This window comes from Panulirus ornatus, chromosome 66, assembly GCF_036320965.1.
Source record: "Panulirus ornatus isolate Po-2019 chromosome 66, ASM3632096v1, whole genome shotgun sequence".
Lineage (NCBI taxonomy): Eukaryota > Metazoa > Arthropoda > Malacostraca > Decapoda > Palinuridae > Panulirus > Panulirus ornatus.
In genome coordinates, this window is record NC_092289.1 from 3,378,507 (window position 1) to 3,392,533 (window position 14,027).

Below are 14,027 nucleotides of genomic sequence, written 5' to 3' on the forward strand. Positions count from 1 at the left end.
GCCACTGGGAAAGCGTGGTGATGATTGCGTCAGTGGTAGACGCTGCCCACTGGAGGAGTGTGTGGTGACGTTGTCAGTGGGAGAAGTTTTCCCTCTGAAGCAGTGTGTTCTTAGCGGTGTCAGTGTGAGACGCTGCCCACTGGAGCAGTGCGTCCGTGGCGGTGTCAGTGGGAGACGCAGGCCACAGGGTCAGTGTGGAGTATGATATATAAGAGAGTGGAAGACGCTACCCAGTGGGTCATGGTCTGGTGATTGGCGGAGAGAGGGTTGAATGTACGGTAAACATTGTGACGAGGTTCGTGGTATATGTGTGTGTGTGTCTGTCTGTTCATGGGGGAAGGTGTGTGTTGTGTGCAGGTGGCGGGCCTGGGTGTGGTTGGGGCAGCGTGCCTGGGTGTTGGGTGTAGCTCGGCCAGCTGGTCTCACACCCACCGCCCAGCCTCGATCTCAAGAGGTTTTCCACCCGCTGTCCCATGTATCATCATCCCCAGGGGCAGGTGTGTATGTCCTTGGCCACGGCCTGGCCTCCATCCTTTGTGTGGCGCTACTGGCAGTGGTGGGCCGAGAGGGCAGCACCCCTGCAACATCCGGTCAGGCCCTCATTCCCCCAGGGACACAGCTGAGGAGCAGCTCCCTGCCGCTGCGGGGACGAGCCAGCACAAGCAGAGGTGCGCGGGAGTTGGTTGAACCGTCTGTCAGTCATGTCTTTTATGTGTCTGGCAACTGACACGCTCCAACCCTCACACACACACACACACATTGTGCTTCTGATGTCAGCACCCGTGCAGTATAGAGGAGGATTTTTGATAATGCAGTTGAATTTAATGACAGAGGATTGAATTTATATTACACTCTTAAAACACATTACTTTAAGCGAGTCCCTTTGTATTATAATATGCTGGACCATACTATACTATACTATACTATACTATACTATACTATACTATACTATACTATACTATACTATACTATACTATACTATGCTGTGCTATGCTATGCTATGCTATGCTATGCTGCCGTTGAAATGTAGGTAGGAAGGGGAGGAAGGTTTTTAAGTGGAGACGTGTTGCTGCCAGGGAGGACCTTTGGTTGGGGTAAAGATCCAGGGGTTTGTCTGCCTTATTGTGTGAGGCAGTTGGCCCCACGACCCCCACAGTTCCAGCCTCCACTCCACCACTCCAGCTCCGGAAACGTTGGCCAAGTTTCCTTAAACGTCCCGTCCGACGCTGGGTTAGTGGGTTGGGGGCTCGACCCAGGCCCGCTGGGCTGGGCTGCTGGATGCGTTGCCCTCAGACGTAGACGTCCGTTTTTGCTGGAGAAATGACTTGCGATGAATCGTTTCTGTAAAGAGTTTAAATACAGTACCTTGTATGTATATACTGAAATACAGTCTCTTATGAATATAGGTACGTTACTTGTATGTATTGAAATACAGTCCCTTATGGAAATAGATACAGTACCTTGTATATATATATTGAAATACAGTCTCGTATGAATATAGATACGTTACTTATATATATTGAAATACAGTCCCTTATGAAAATGGATACATTACCTTATGTATATATTGAAATACAGTCTCTTATGAATATAGATACGTTACTTATATGTATTGAAGTACAATCCTTTATGAATATAGATACAGTACCTTATGTATATATTGATGTACAATCTCTTATGCATATAGATACGTTACTTATACATATTGAAATACGATCCTTTATGAATGTAGATACAGTACCTTATATATATTTAGATACAGTATCTTATATATATTTAGATACAATACCTTATATATATTTAGATACAGTACCTTATATATATTTAGATACAGTACCTTATATATATTCAGATACAGTACCTTATATATATTTAGATACAGTCTCTTATGAATATTTAGATACAGTACCTTACATATATTTAGATACAGTACCTTATATATATTTAGATACAGTACCTTATATATATATTTAGATACAGTACCTTATATATATTCAGATACAGTACCTTATATATATTCAGATACAGTACCTTATATATATTTAGATACAGTCTCTTGTGAATATCACGTAATATTGACTGTTATCACTGCTTTACATAAACACACCTTCATGCATGCCAAGCCTCTGTGGGGTCCCGTACGATAGTTCCGACCTGGTGAGTGGCGTCGGGGGTCGCGCGTTTCGGCTGACTGGCAAACTACCCTGCCAGGCGCAAGGCTTCCGATCATGAGAAGTGTGGCCGTTGGCATTCTGTAATTATCAAAAGAAAAGAGAGAAGAAAAGAACGAGAGGAGGTCGTCAGGCGTGGAGAAATAGATAAAGCAGTCTTCGTGTAAGGTGGACCAGTGATTATAACACACACACAAAAAAAAGGAGAACATACAGTGCACGTATGTGTGTGTGTGTGTGGAGTCGAAGGTGGGGCAGAACGTGACCGCTTGCCGCTCGCCGGACCTGTTTCAGGCCAGACACATCACACTGTTAAATACCAAATCTTGTTCCCTGATGGAATTTACGAATTCGCCGCTAAAGGCCAAACCTGTTGCCGCATGACCTATTCAGGCGAGACCATTTTAAGCATGAAACCTTCTCAGAGTCAGGTTCGTGGCTGGAGATCGGTAAGAGACTCCCGTCCTTTGCGCCTGGATCTCTCCGTACCGTCATTGCTGTACCGACGTACGAAAACGGGAGGAACTAGTGAGACGGACGTGTGTAAATGTCCTTAAGTGTTGTCACAGACTTTGTGAAGCACCTGAGTGGCTAGGACGCTCTAGCTAGATCTGCAGAACTATGTTTTCTAGAGTTTAGGAGCGAGGGGGGACGTCCTACGAATGTCGGAAGGCCATAAAGATGGTACCTTCCTGGAATGACTGACTGTGTAGAATGTGCGAGGTGGTGGTCCCAGTGAGGAACGGAGACGCAGCGGGAGATATGTGGGGAAATACCACCCTCGCCTGGTGCAGTAAGCCCTAGATGAAGAGCATAATGTTAAACCCTCGGCAGACGTCGCTGGTATTCCCAACCCCAGTTTACGTTGACTTCGTGGGAGCGGAAACGACGCCTTTGGAAACCCAGATCGAAAATCGTAATTCCTGATGAGTGGACACAGTGACCACCTGTAGGTGCTGCCATGATGCCTCTGGTCAACTTACGTGTCTCGCTGGAACGCTTCGTGAGAGCAAGACTCTTGTTTGCCATCCTGTTGTTTGCCATCCTAGACTCGCGTCTCGCCTGGACTCCCATTCTTTCGTTTTATATTCGTTTATGCTTTTCTTCATTTGTTTAAAAACTTAATGAACCGTTTTTTTGTGTGTGTAAGCGTTAAGCCAGTGTTGGATCAGAGAGTTATGTGTGATTCTTGATAAAGCAACAGGTTGTGATGATGTTTTATGGTCAAGAGTCGCCACACGGAGGGAGGGAGGCTGGAGTGACCCCGCGCCAGACATGCACCAGACAGACGCTCCCTCACTTGGCACCTGGAGGGCCGGGTCTCTGTCCTCCTGTGTCAGAGTTCTCACCTGTTGCACCTCCTTTATTGCGTCTCACTCAGCTGGTAGGGATTTCCTTGTACCCTGTCTTACTTATCCTTTCCTTTAATGATGATCAATAAAGACTTCAACATTGTACATCGTCCTCAAGACTGTAATAAAGTACAGTGATACAGTGTCTAGTGAAGGTGTTCTGTTTTCCCGTTTTTTATTCATTAATGGTAAGAAATAGCTCGTAATTTGAACGATTCGTCGCCAGTGACAGTTGACGACCTTTGTCCTGTTGCCCTTCGTCAGGAGACTGGCTTTATATGTGTGTCTGGAGTCGCCACACATGATTGCCAGCCACTTCACGGCCCAACACTTCTGCCAAGATTTAATTTGATTGCCGTCTGAGGCGACCGCTTCTTCCTCCAGCAGGATGCGTGTAGCGCTGCCTCGCTAATATCCCACTACAAGCGGGGGTGAGGCTGCGTCTGGTCCACACTGAGGAGGACTCCGGGTGCACACGCAGGGGGAAGGGGAAACCCGAATTGGCTATGTGGCTCTGTGTTTTAGATTGGTTTGCTGGTTTAGTGTGGGGTGTACTGAGTGTGTAGTGTACTGGGTGTACTGGGGTGTAGTGCGTGTGTTTGTATTGTGAGGAATGTCCATGTTGGTGCTGTGGGGGAAAGGGGGGGTTGTCGTGCGTTCGTAGGCGCCCCTCTCTCGTTCGTGCACCCTCACTCCTGGCCCGCCCCTCCACTACTGGTCCACCCTGGCGGTAAGGGCCCGCAGCCTCTTGTGGTCCACCGTGAACTGTTGCCGCCTGAAGGACCCCCGTGGTCCACACCTTATGTCTGACGCTCCTGGCTCCTCTCCCCCGTCATGGTAACCAGCCCTCCCCCTGCGTAGGTAGATAAGCCCCCCGGGGCGTGAGGGTGTAAGTCCCGGGGCTCCCCAGGGTCTTGTGTGTGTGTGTGTGTGTGTGTGTGTGTGTGTATACTAGGGGTACGCCCGCCATTGTCCCACCGCATTTACATCCATTACATAGTTATTAATCTTCATCTCTAATGGTTGTGATAGTCTCTTACACACACACACACACACACACACACACACACACCACACACACACACACACACACACACACACACACACACACACACACACACGTCGTATACAGACCGACACAGCTCGCAGCTGACCGTCCGGGTTGCTGTGTAGGTTTTCTCCATGTTGGAGGCGTACGCCACCCCGGGTCAGCCCCCGCACCTCGGGTTCGACGGCGAGGGTGAGGTGGTATGGACGAGGCTACCCGGAGGAGGCGGCGAGGGTCGCTGTTTGCTTTACGACCCTCACATCCTGGGGATCACTACTTACGCCCCCGTTGAAATTCTGGGGTGGTGGTGGAGGAGGAGCCAGTGACCGGCCGCTTCGGGCCTCCCGCTCGAATATTGATCGCTGGGTTTAGTATGCGCTGGCTGGTGCCGTGGCTTGTCTCACCTGCGTGAGGACAATTTAGAACTGTCGATTACGTTCGCATTTACCTTTTTATGTCGACTGGTAGCTTTGTTTAGCCAGCGTCCTAAAATAACTGAGGCTCCGAAGAGGCCGTCTCATTTTGTGCCTTCTGAAGCACGAATTCGTGTGGACCGGGTCTGGCGTTCGTATGGTTCTTCCATTAACGAAAGAGAGGAGGAGCTTCAACATTTTGCAGGCGACAGCTGCTGCCAGACTCAGGATTGGTGTGTGTAGTGTCCTGGAGTGATTCATGGCACCCGGAGTGTATCAAGACCTCTTGATCACGACGGTATGACCCTTGACCTGGCCCTAGGTGCTCAGGTCAAGGGCTAGGTCATCCTACTCGAAGGGTTTATCCCGTCGTGTTCAAGAAGCTGGCCAGCTGGAAGGGGTCTGAACTGTTGTTCTTCGTCTCCCTTGTACTGCTGGTGAAAGGGTGTGAGGCCAGAGGGTCATACTGGGTCACAGGGAGGGGGGAAGAGGGACCTGACGCTAACCACCGGGTCCCCCTGGGGCGTGTTACCCCTGACGGGGTTTAGTGGAGCAGTGAGGGCGAAGCGTGCTGGCGGGTCAGGGTGTATTGTGTTGGGAATGGGGATGGTATCCCTGAAGCCATGTCGATGGTGTTTTACGCCAGACCAGGTGACCAGGTATGCATAAAGCTTGTCATACCAGGTATGTATATTTAAGTTAGATGTACCAGACATACCTAAAGTGAGATGTGCCAGGTATACCTAAAGTGAGATGTGCCAGGTATACCTAAAGTGAGATGCGCCAGGTTTACCTAAAGTGAGATGCGCCAGGTATACCTAAAGTGAGATGTGCTAGGTATACCTAAAGTGAGATGTGCCAGGTATACGTGAAGTGAGATGCGCCAGGTATACCTAAAGTGAGATGTGCCAGGTATACCTAAAGTGAGATGCGCCAGGTATACCTAAAGTGAGATGCGCCAGGTATACCTAAAGTGAGATGCGCCAGGTATACCTAAAGTGAGATGTGCTAGGTATACCTAAAGTGAGATGTGCCAGGTATGCGTGAAGTGAGATGCGCCAGATATACGTGAAGTGAGGTATACCAGGTATATATACAAGGCAGGGTGAGGTATAGTTACCACGTAATGCTAGGGACAGGTTGGGAGGGAGGGGTAGGCTTGAGGGCGTAGGCGACACAGGCGTGTGGTGGGTGAAGGCGCGCCCGACCAAGGGGTCATGGCGGCCACACCCAACACACACACACACACACACACACACACACACACACACACACAAACACAAATGCTCGAGGCTCGGCTCATATCTCCACGGCCGTTGTCCATTATTCCGTAGAGACGTTTACGTGAGTAGTGGAAGTGGCGAATGACTTGGTCGTGGCCGTGGACGGACGACCCTCAAGTGTGTGGCAGGAGGGCTTGGCCGGCTTTACAGAAGTGGCTGCCTCCGGCACCTCTGCTCGTCTCTGTTCTGCAGGGCTTGCTAGCGTCCTTTCCCGGCCATTCCCTAGCGACTCCTTCCGCGGATCCTGACCGCGGGTGGCGTCCCTCAGGGTTCTGTGTTGTCGCCCGTCTTGTATGATTCCCCGCTCCATCTTCATTCTCCATCTGTTTTCACTCGTTGGACAACGATTCCACTGTCCGTTCGTCAACTCGCTCTCCTTTCTCTCTCTCTCTCTCTCTCTCTCTCTCTCTCTCTCTCTCTCTCTCTCTCTCTCTCGTTCATTTTCCTCGATGTGGACACATTTCTCCTCTTAATTCGGTCCTGTGCAAGAAGGGAGACGGAAACTTCCATTGAATTTTACGAGTGGAAGAAAAAAAAAACGCAATTTAAATTCTCTCTCTCTCTCTCTCTCTCTCTCTCTCTCTCTCTCTCTCTCTCTCTCTCTCTCTCTCTCTCCTTCCTTCCTTCCCTAAGCCCCCATTCGTTCGTTCTCTGTAGTTATTTACGTTAACGCTACCGTATAGGCTACAATAACATGAACTTATTAAGGGTAACTATATCCTGTACTCCCTGCTAGAAAACCTTATCAAGTGAATCTCAAATCTTCCCAGAAGGTGAGGGTGTTGTATATACAGAAGCTGTGGGTGTTGTATATACAGAAGCTGTGGGTGTTGTAAGTACAGAAGTTGTGGGTGTTGTACGTACAGGCGTCGCGTTCATTTGTTTCAGAGCAACCAGACCATATCGGCAGGGGGGTCTTCCTCCTCCACCTGTGTTAGTGAGACGTGGCCTCGAGTAAGGCACACATATGCCCGTCTCACATGTCGTCGACAACATAACGGAAGACGTACATGAGCACACATATGCCCGTCTCATATGTCGTCCACAACATAACGGAAGATGTATGTACGCTCACCGGGAATATTTACTTACATGTAAGAAGGTAATCCCGGTTGTTACCATCGTAACTCCCTCGCAGGAGACACGGTGACTTTCCCTTTACACGCGGGGTAACATTTACAAAAGGATTGCCACTGTGCAGGGGTTATGGTGGGTTACTGCAACCCCTCCCCCACCTTGGTTGGGTTACTGGGGTGTGGGCGGGGGTTCCGTGGGTGGCAGCCGCTGTGGTGGTGGGGCAGCACCACCGCCATCACGTCCAGGACCTATAGAGAGCGAAGCCCACAGTGGGTGTGCCTGGTCCACGGTATAGTACCGACCACAGGTTTTGAACAGTGGCTGTTAGACACCGTAGAGTTACGTGGCCTTTTTACTTTACCTCGTATATACGTGTATATCTAAGCTTACCTTACCCTGCCACATGTTTACCTTACCTTACCTTACTCATACAGTACCTTATGTAACTATACCGTACCTTACGTACGTGTGCCATGCCTTACCTTACGTATACCTTAGCGTACTTACCCTTACCCTACCACAAGTTCACCTTACCGTTCTATGCTTTAAATATAACTTACCTTCCGTCCATCTTACCTTACATTAGGTATACCTTACGATGGTTTGGGAGGTCTTCTACCCCCACAGCTAGGTCTGGGACCTTACTTTACCTTACGTATACCTTACGATGGTTTGGGAGGTCTTCTACAAACACAGCTGGGTCTGGCACCTTACCTTACCTTACGTATACCTTACGATGGTTTGGGAGGTCTTCTACCCCTACAGCTGGGTCTGGGACCTTACCTTACCTTGCGTATATCTTACGATGGTTTGGGAGGTCTTCTACCCCTTCAGCTGGGTCTTGGACTGCGCTATCATGTTGCTCCTCTGCTCCGTCAGGCTGTTCAAGGCCGCAGTGTGTATGCCTGGGTAACTACTCCATCATGTCTGCTGTGGTGGGACATTCAATAGACACCTTCCCAGTACCTATATAAGATTTCATGATTGAATACTTCACAGTTGCTCTCATGGCTGGAGGAGGCAGTATATGTAGTCGATTTTTAATCACCCAATGTTTACGTCTTTATTCCTCGATGTTCCTCTGGGTTTTAGTGATATTTTTAAGTGTTGGGTTCCAAATGTTCTGTACAATGTTTTCTGATAGTGTTTTCCTAGATTTTCAATTTGATTTTTTTCTTTTATGTTCGTCATCTTTCGTTCTGGAATCAATATGGCTCCCAGGATTTTCATGGTGTAGATCGTGACATATTATATCTTCCGTCTTCGCTCAAGAGAATTCATGTTAAGTCTTGTGACTCCAGTCGTTCCTGGTCATTATGGTTTCTGACTGTCACTGTGGCTTGTGAATGATGCTACACATGTCCCTCCTCCCCTGGAGGGTGCGGTTTGTCTGCACATATTGTGGTAAAACACACACACACACACACACACACACACACACACACACACACACACACAGCTGTGTTATAAATTGAAGAGTGTAAGTGAGGTGAAGAATTCTGTCCTCAGGTACGTCATTTCTCTCGTCTTGAAGGTTCTCAGACTCCAGCCAGTTCTTTGTGGTGTCATTGTCCGCTGCCGGTGAGGTCAACTCAGACCATTACCCACCCATCTTCACCGTCTCAGTCACATGGTCATGTTTGTGTCAGGTGTCATGAACGGGTCAGTTAGTACCTTCTGATTCCCAGTTATGGAGGAGTCGAAAACTGTCTCCTTCGACCCCGCATGGCGGTGCATGTCCAGCGGGTGGACTTGGTCGGGGTGCTGTTGTAATGTTCCCCCGACCCGAGATAAGGTATCTCTGGTTCGTATGTGAATGCTGATAAGAACCCGACTTGTATTAGCACCTATGGCCGGCACTAGAGGTGAGGTATACAGCACAGGAGTGTGTACAGGTCCCTGGGGGAGGAGCTGTTGTGCTGTGTCGGCAGCGAGTCACCTGCTGTTGGCCTGACTGCTCTCTCTCAACTCCTCCAGTCTGGTTCGTAGGCGTTTACGCCGCGGGGAGGGTGGCGCGCACGTCTCCTGACTTGCTCCCCCTTTCCTTAGTGTGTTTATATACCTCCCGTTTACAGTTGGTCATGGATATTCGAGGGAGAGGATGTAGCTATGGCGTGCGAGAGTATTGTGATCCGAGCCGGCGAGTTCGACCCGAAGTGTGAAGGGAGAGGTGGTAATCCGATGAGGATTCTGTTTCGCTCTCACGTCCCCAGAGAATGAGATATGGAGGAGGTGCTCCTCCCATGCTGAGGAGACGGTGAACGCCAGTGTACTGTGTGTAGGGGGATGCCACCCGACCCTACACAGTGCAGGAGACCTGGTCTTTGAGGGTGTCCAGTTCTTGTCATACCGATTGGCGGATGTTATGAATGTTATTGTCTCCTTTAACAACAACAACACACGTTACGAAGTGCCAACAGCTGCTAGGAATGCATAACGTACAGAAACATTCTATTCGCTAAGTGTTGTGTATGTTGGAGTTGTGTGTGTGTGTGTGTTATAGGTTTGTGTTTGGTTGTATCATGTAAGTGTTGTGATCCACACATGTGTCACGAGGCAGATAGTGTTGTGATGATACTGGCCAGTGTTGCTGTGACACACACACACACACACACACACACACACACACACACACACACACACACCAACACAGCAGTGTTGCCGCTAATTTGCCTCTGAGCGCAGGTCGTATTTTGCGCGGGAATGCTGGTGTCATCATGGTGAGGTAGGTGAGCCCCGGGCTGGGGTGAGGTGGTGCTGAGGGATTAGCGGGTCCCTCCTCCTCCTCCTCCTCCCTCAGGAGACTACCGAGCAGCGTCAGGTCATGATGGCCTCACAAGAGGAGGTCACACACTGGGCCGCTCGGCAGCGTCCTGACGTCACAGTGGGGTCAGGGGTCATCCTGTGCCTGGATGTGGGATTTCCACGCGTAATTCACCCACAGTCATTCGGGGAGCAAAGCAACACCCCTCTCCCCACCTCCTCACTCTCCCCATCCTCCCCACTCGTCGAACTGGTGGAAGATTTCCTCCGCCTCCAGTAACCAGAGTTGACCTCAGTGTTTTCTGACCTCAGTGGTCAGGATCCTCTCCCAGGGGCGTCCCATGCTGACAGAGTCTCTCTGCCTCGCTCAAGCTGGAACGGTGAATTTTAACGACCCTTGAGCACGACGGTGCGACCCTTGAGCACGACGGTACGGCCATTGAGCGCGACGGTACCACCCTTGAGTACGACGTTACGACCCTTGAGCGCGACGGTACGACCCTCGGGAACGATTGTACGACCCATGAACACGATATTTTTGCAGAGTTAACATCTAAGTTAGTGGTAAACTGACCATTATGGTGGAAGGTGATGCTCGGCAGACGTACATAGCAAGAGACCAAGTGCGTTAGTTCTTGTGAAAATAATGAAATATGTATCTTCACTACATGGGAATATCCCGCAGCGGGAAACTTACATAATCTGAAAATATTCACAGCTACACTGGTAAATATTCTACCCTGCCGTGGTGATTTTCTCACCGTTCTGGGAAATATTCATCACTGTACTAGATATTTAACGTTGTACTGGTAGATATTTGCCGTTGTACTGGTAGATATTTGCCGTTGTACTTGTAGATATTTACCGTTGTAGTGGTAGATATTTGCCATTGTACTGGTAGATATTTGCCGTTTTATTGGTAGATATTTGCCGTTGTACTGGTAGATGTTTACCGTTGTACTGGTAGATGTTTACCGTTGTACTGGTAGATATTTACCATTGTACTGGTAGATATTTACCGTTCTACTGGTAGATATTTACTGTTCTACTGGTAGGTATTTACTGTTCTACTGGTAGATATGAGAAACACTTTGGTCCTCACCAGACAGGTTGCATTGGTAGGCAGGTAGGCCAGCTGGTCGCGGCCTCTAACAGCCTGACAGATCAGAAGCCATTGAACGCTTCATTGTGTATGTTGTGTTTGGCCTAAAGGAATTTCATTTTATATTGACGTTTTGTTTGGCGTACCTGTGTGTAGGGTTCTTGGTGTAGCAGTCTAGATGTCGGGTTCCATCAGCTTGGTCGACCAGCGACCCAATCCAGCAGCCTGGGCCCAGCCCGGGCTCTGGGGGTAGAAGACTCCCCAGAGACTCAGCGAGTCATCCATAAGGTATTTTAAGGTTGTGAATTGCGTCTCGCGTAATTATTTTAAAGGTAAAATATACACGGAGGTTTTAGGTTACATTTTAGAAGGGGTGAACTAGGTAAATATAAGGGGGATAGTATAACACGTCTTATTTACGGGTCATCATATCGCTCTTGGTTACGACACGGAGATGTAACTGCTGACGTAAACATACGTCACCCTCCCCTTCCAGTACGCCCCTCATTATGAGGGGAAAGCTTGAGAGGATAATTACGGGTAGTTAATGACTGTAGCGTGTAGGAGCTACGGCCTCCTGGGTCATTAGGAGGTTAATTATGAACAAAGGAGTCGTGTGTGTGTGTGTGTGTGTGTGTGTGTGGGTGATGGCGCCACAGCTAGCTTGACACCCGCACCACCCACTCGCGAAGACCTTCGAATGGTCACCAGTGGGTGGCACTGGCGAGGTCGTGAGGCCGAGCGTCGCTCACTGGTGGAGGAGCCAGATTCTCAACACTCCGCCAGGACTGGCTGGTGCTATGGCGTTCCTTGGTGTGTGTGTGTGTCATAGTGAGGTGTTCAGTGGGTCAGGAGGAGGGGAGATGTGCCGTGTGTGAGGAGCGCGGTGGTGTGGGGGAGGAAGGCGACGTTGGTAGTGAGGGTGGCTAGTGACGGAGGATGCGTGTTCCTCCCGGGTGCCTCTGTCTGTCACGCATGACAGCCCCACCCTGCTTTTTGGGTCCCCCCCCCCCCCTTCACACACACACACACCACACACACACACACACCGGATGCATCCATGGTGTCGCCTCGGCCTCCGCCCGTGTACTACCGACGTTGTCAGAGACTGAAGAGCCATCTTGAAGAAGCTGGGAAATCCAGAGGCGCAGTTGATGACCGGTATGATAACAAGAACATGGAAGAAGAAGAAGAAGGAGAAGAAGAAGAAGAAGAAGAAGAAGAAGAAGAAGAAGAAGAAGAAGAGGAGGGATGGCGGGTGTTCACTGCTCACATAAAGTGACTGGCGGGGATACTGTTGTCACGTATGGTCACCAACGGAGTAAGGTAGGCTTGATAACCAATGGGAGGGGGGAGGTCGCGAACCCTTACGAATGGTAATGACGGAATGGTCCACGTGTACCGTCCTGGCGGAACGTGAGCCATGCAGGGTAGATGATAGGAACGGTCTGTGGTGGTTCATGCCTGGCAACAGGTAAGGATTCGGAGATGATATCTTAAGCCTAAACAATTAACAGATTGGAAGAATGAGTCAGTGTGCGAATGTTCCAAATACCTCGCTCGTAAGGCGACAAGCAGAAGCGATCGAAGGCCCAGCGGGAAAGGAGAGAGAGAGAGAGAGAGAGAGAGAGAGAGAGAGAGAGAGAGAGAGAGAGAGAGAGAGAGAGATAGAATGGTCATTGTTTACCTCAACGAGAGTGGACGTGTTAGCAGTCCACATTGGGAAAGCTTTCTGAACTCGTCGTATGACTCAGAACTGTGCCGGATGAACCCGGGGAAGGCAGCTGTGTGTACTGTGTGTGGCTGCAGGAAACAAGAGCATTGTGGAGCAAGCAAGGTGTACACGGTGAGCGCTACGCGTTACCCCTGCCTCTGGCAATCAGTCTTGAGCTCACTGGTAGTTAGCAGGGTCTGCCTCTGTTCTCCCCTACAATACGCACCGCCACAACTCTCTCCCTAACAACACTCACCACCACAACTCTCTCCCTCAACAACACACCGCCACAACTCTCCTACCCCAACAACACTTACTGCTACTTCTCTCCTCGTTCCCTCACCTACTGCCAACACTTCCTGACACCACACTGCCACCACTCCCCAGCAACACCCACTACCACCACTTCCAGACACCGCACTGCCACCGCGATTCTCACCTGCTGTCAACACCCTCTCTCCCACAACACGCACCTCCGCCACTCCCCCTTGCAGCACTCACCGCCGCCTTACAGTTTTTGAGTAAAGGCCGACACTGGGTTAGTGAGTAAGACTGTGTTATTATGTTATTAGTTAGGGCAGACATCCTCTGTGTGTGTGTGTGTGTGTGTGTGTGTGTGTGTGCGCGTCTGGCCTCGCCCGATGGCTGTGGTGGTGGCTGGCTCCTGACTCACTGGCGACACTCCTTAACACACTGTTCCGACCACACTGTACATTGTTATGGGAGGCGGCGCTCTCCCTGCTAGTCTGTGCCTGTCACCTTCCTCACACGCACGCACCTGTCGCCCCATACACGCCTGCGCCATACACCTCCCACGCTCTGACCTCTTTTCACCAGTTGCAGGGGCCATTAGTGTGGCGCAGTTGCGAGGACCATTAGTGTGGCACAGTTGCTGGGACCATTAGTATGGCACAGTAGCTTGGGCCACTAGTGTGGCACAGTAGCTGGGACCATTAGTATGGCACAGTAGCTTGGGCCAGAAGTGTGGCACAGTAGCTTGGGCCACAAGTGTGGCACAGTTGCTGGGAAAATCAGTGTGGCACAGTTGCTGGGACCATTAGTGTGGTACAATTGCTGGGGCCACTAGTGTGGCACAGTAGCTGG

General features: G+C 50.0%; 1 protein-coding gene across 1 annotated transcript in view; it reads left to right on the forward strand.

Moving 5' to 3' along the window:
• Positions 1–14,027, forward strand: part of LOC139746783 (uncharacterized) — a 136,672-nt gene that overhangs the window by 38,471 nt on the left and 84,174 nt on the right. The window lies entirely within an intron of this gene.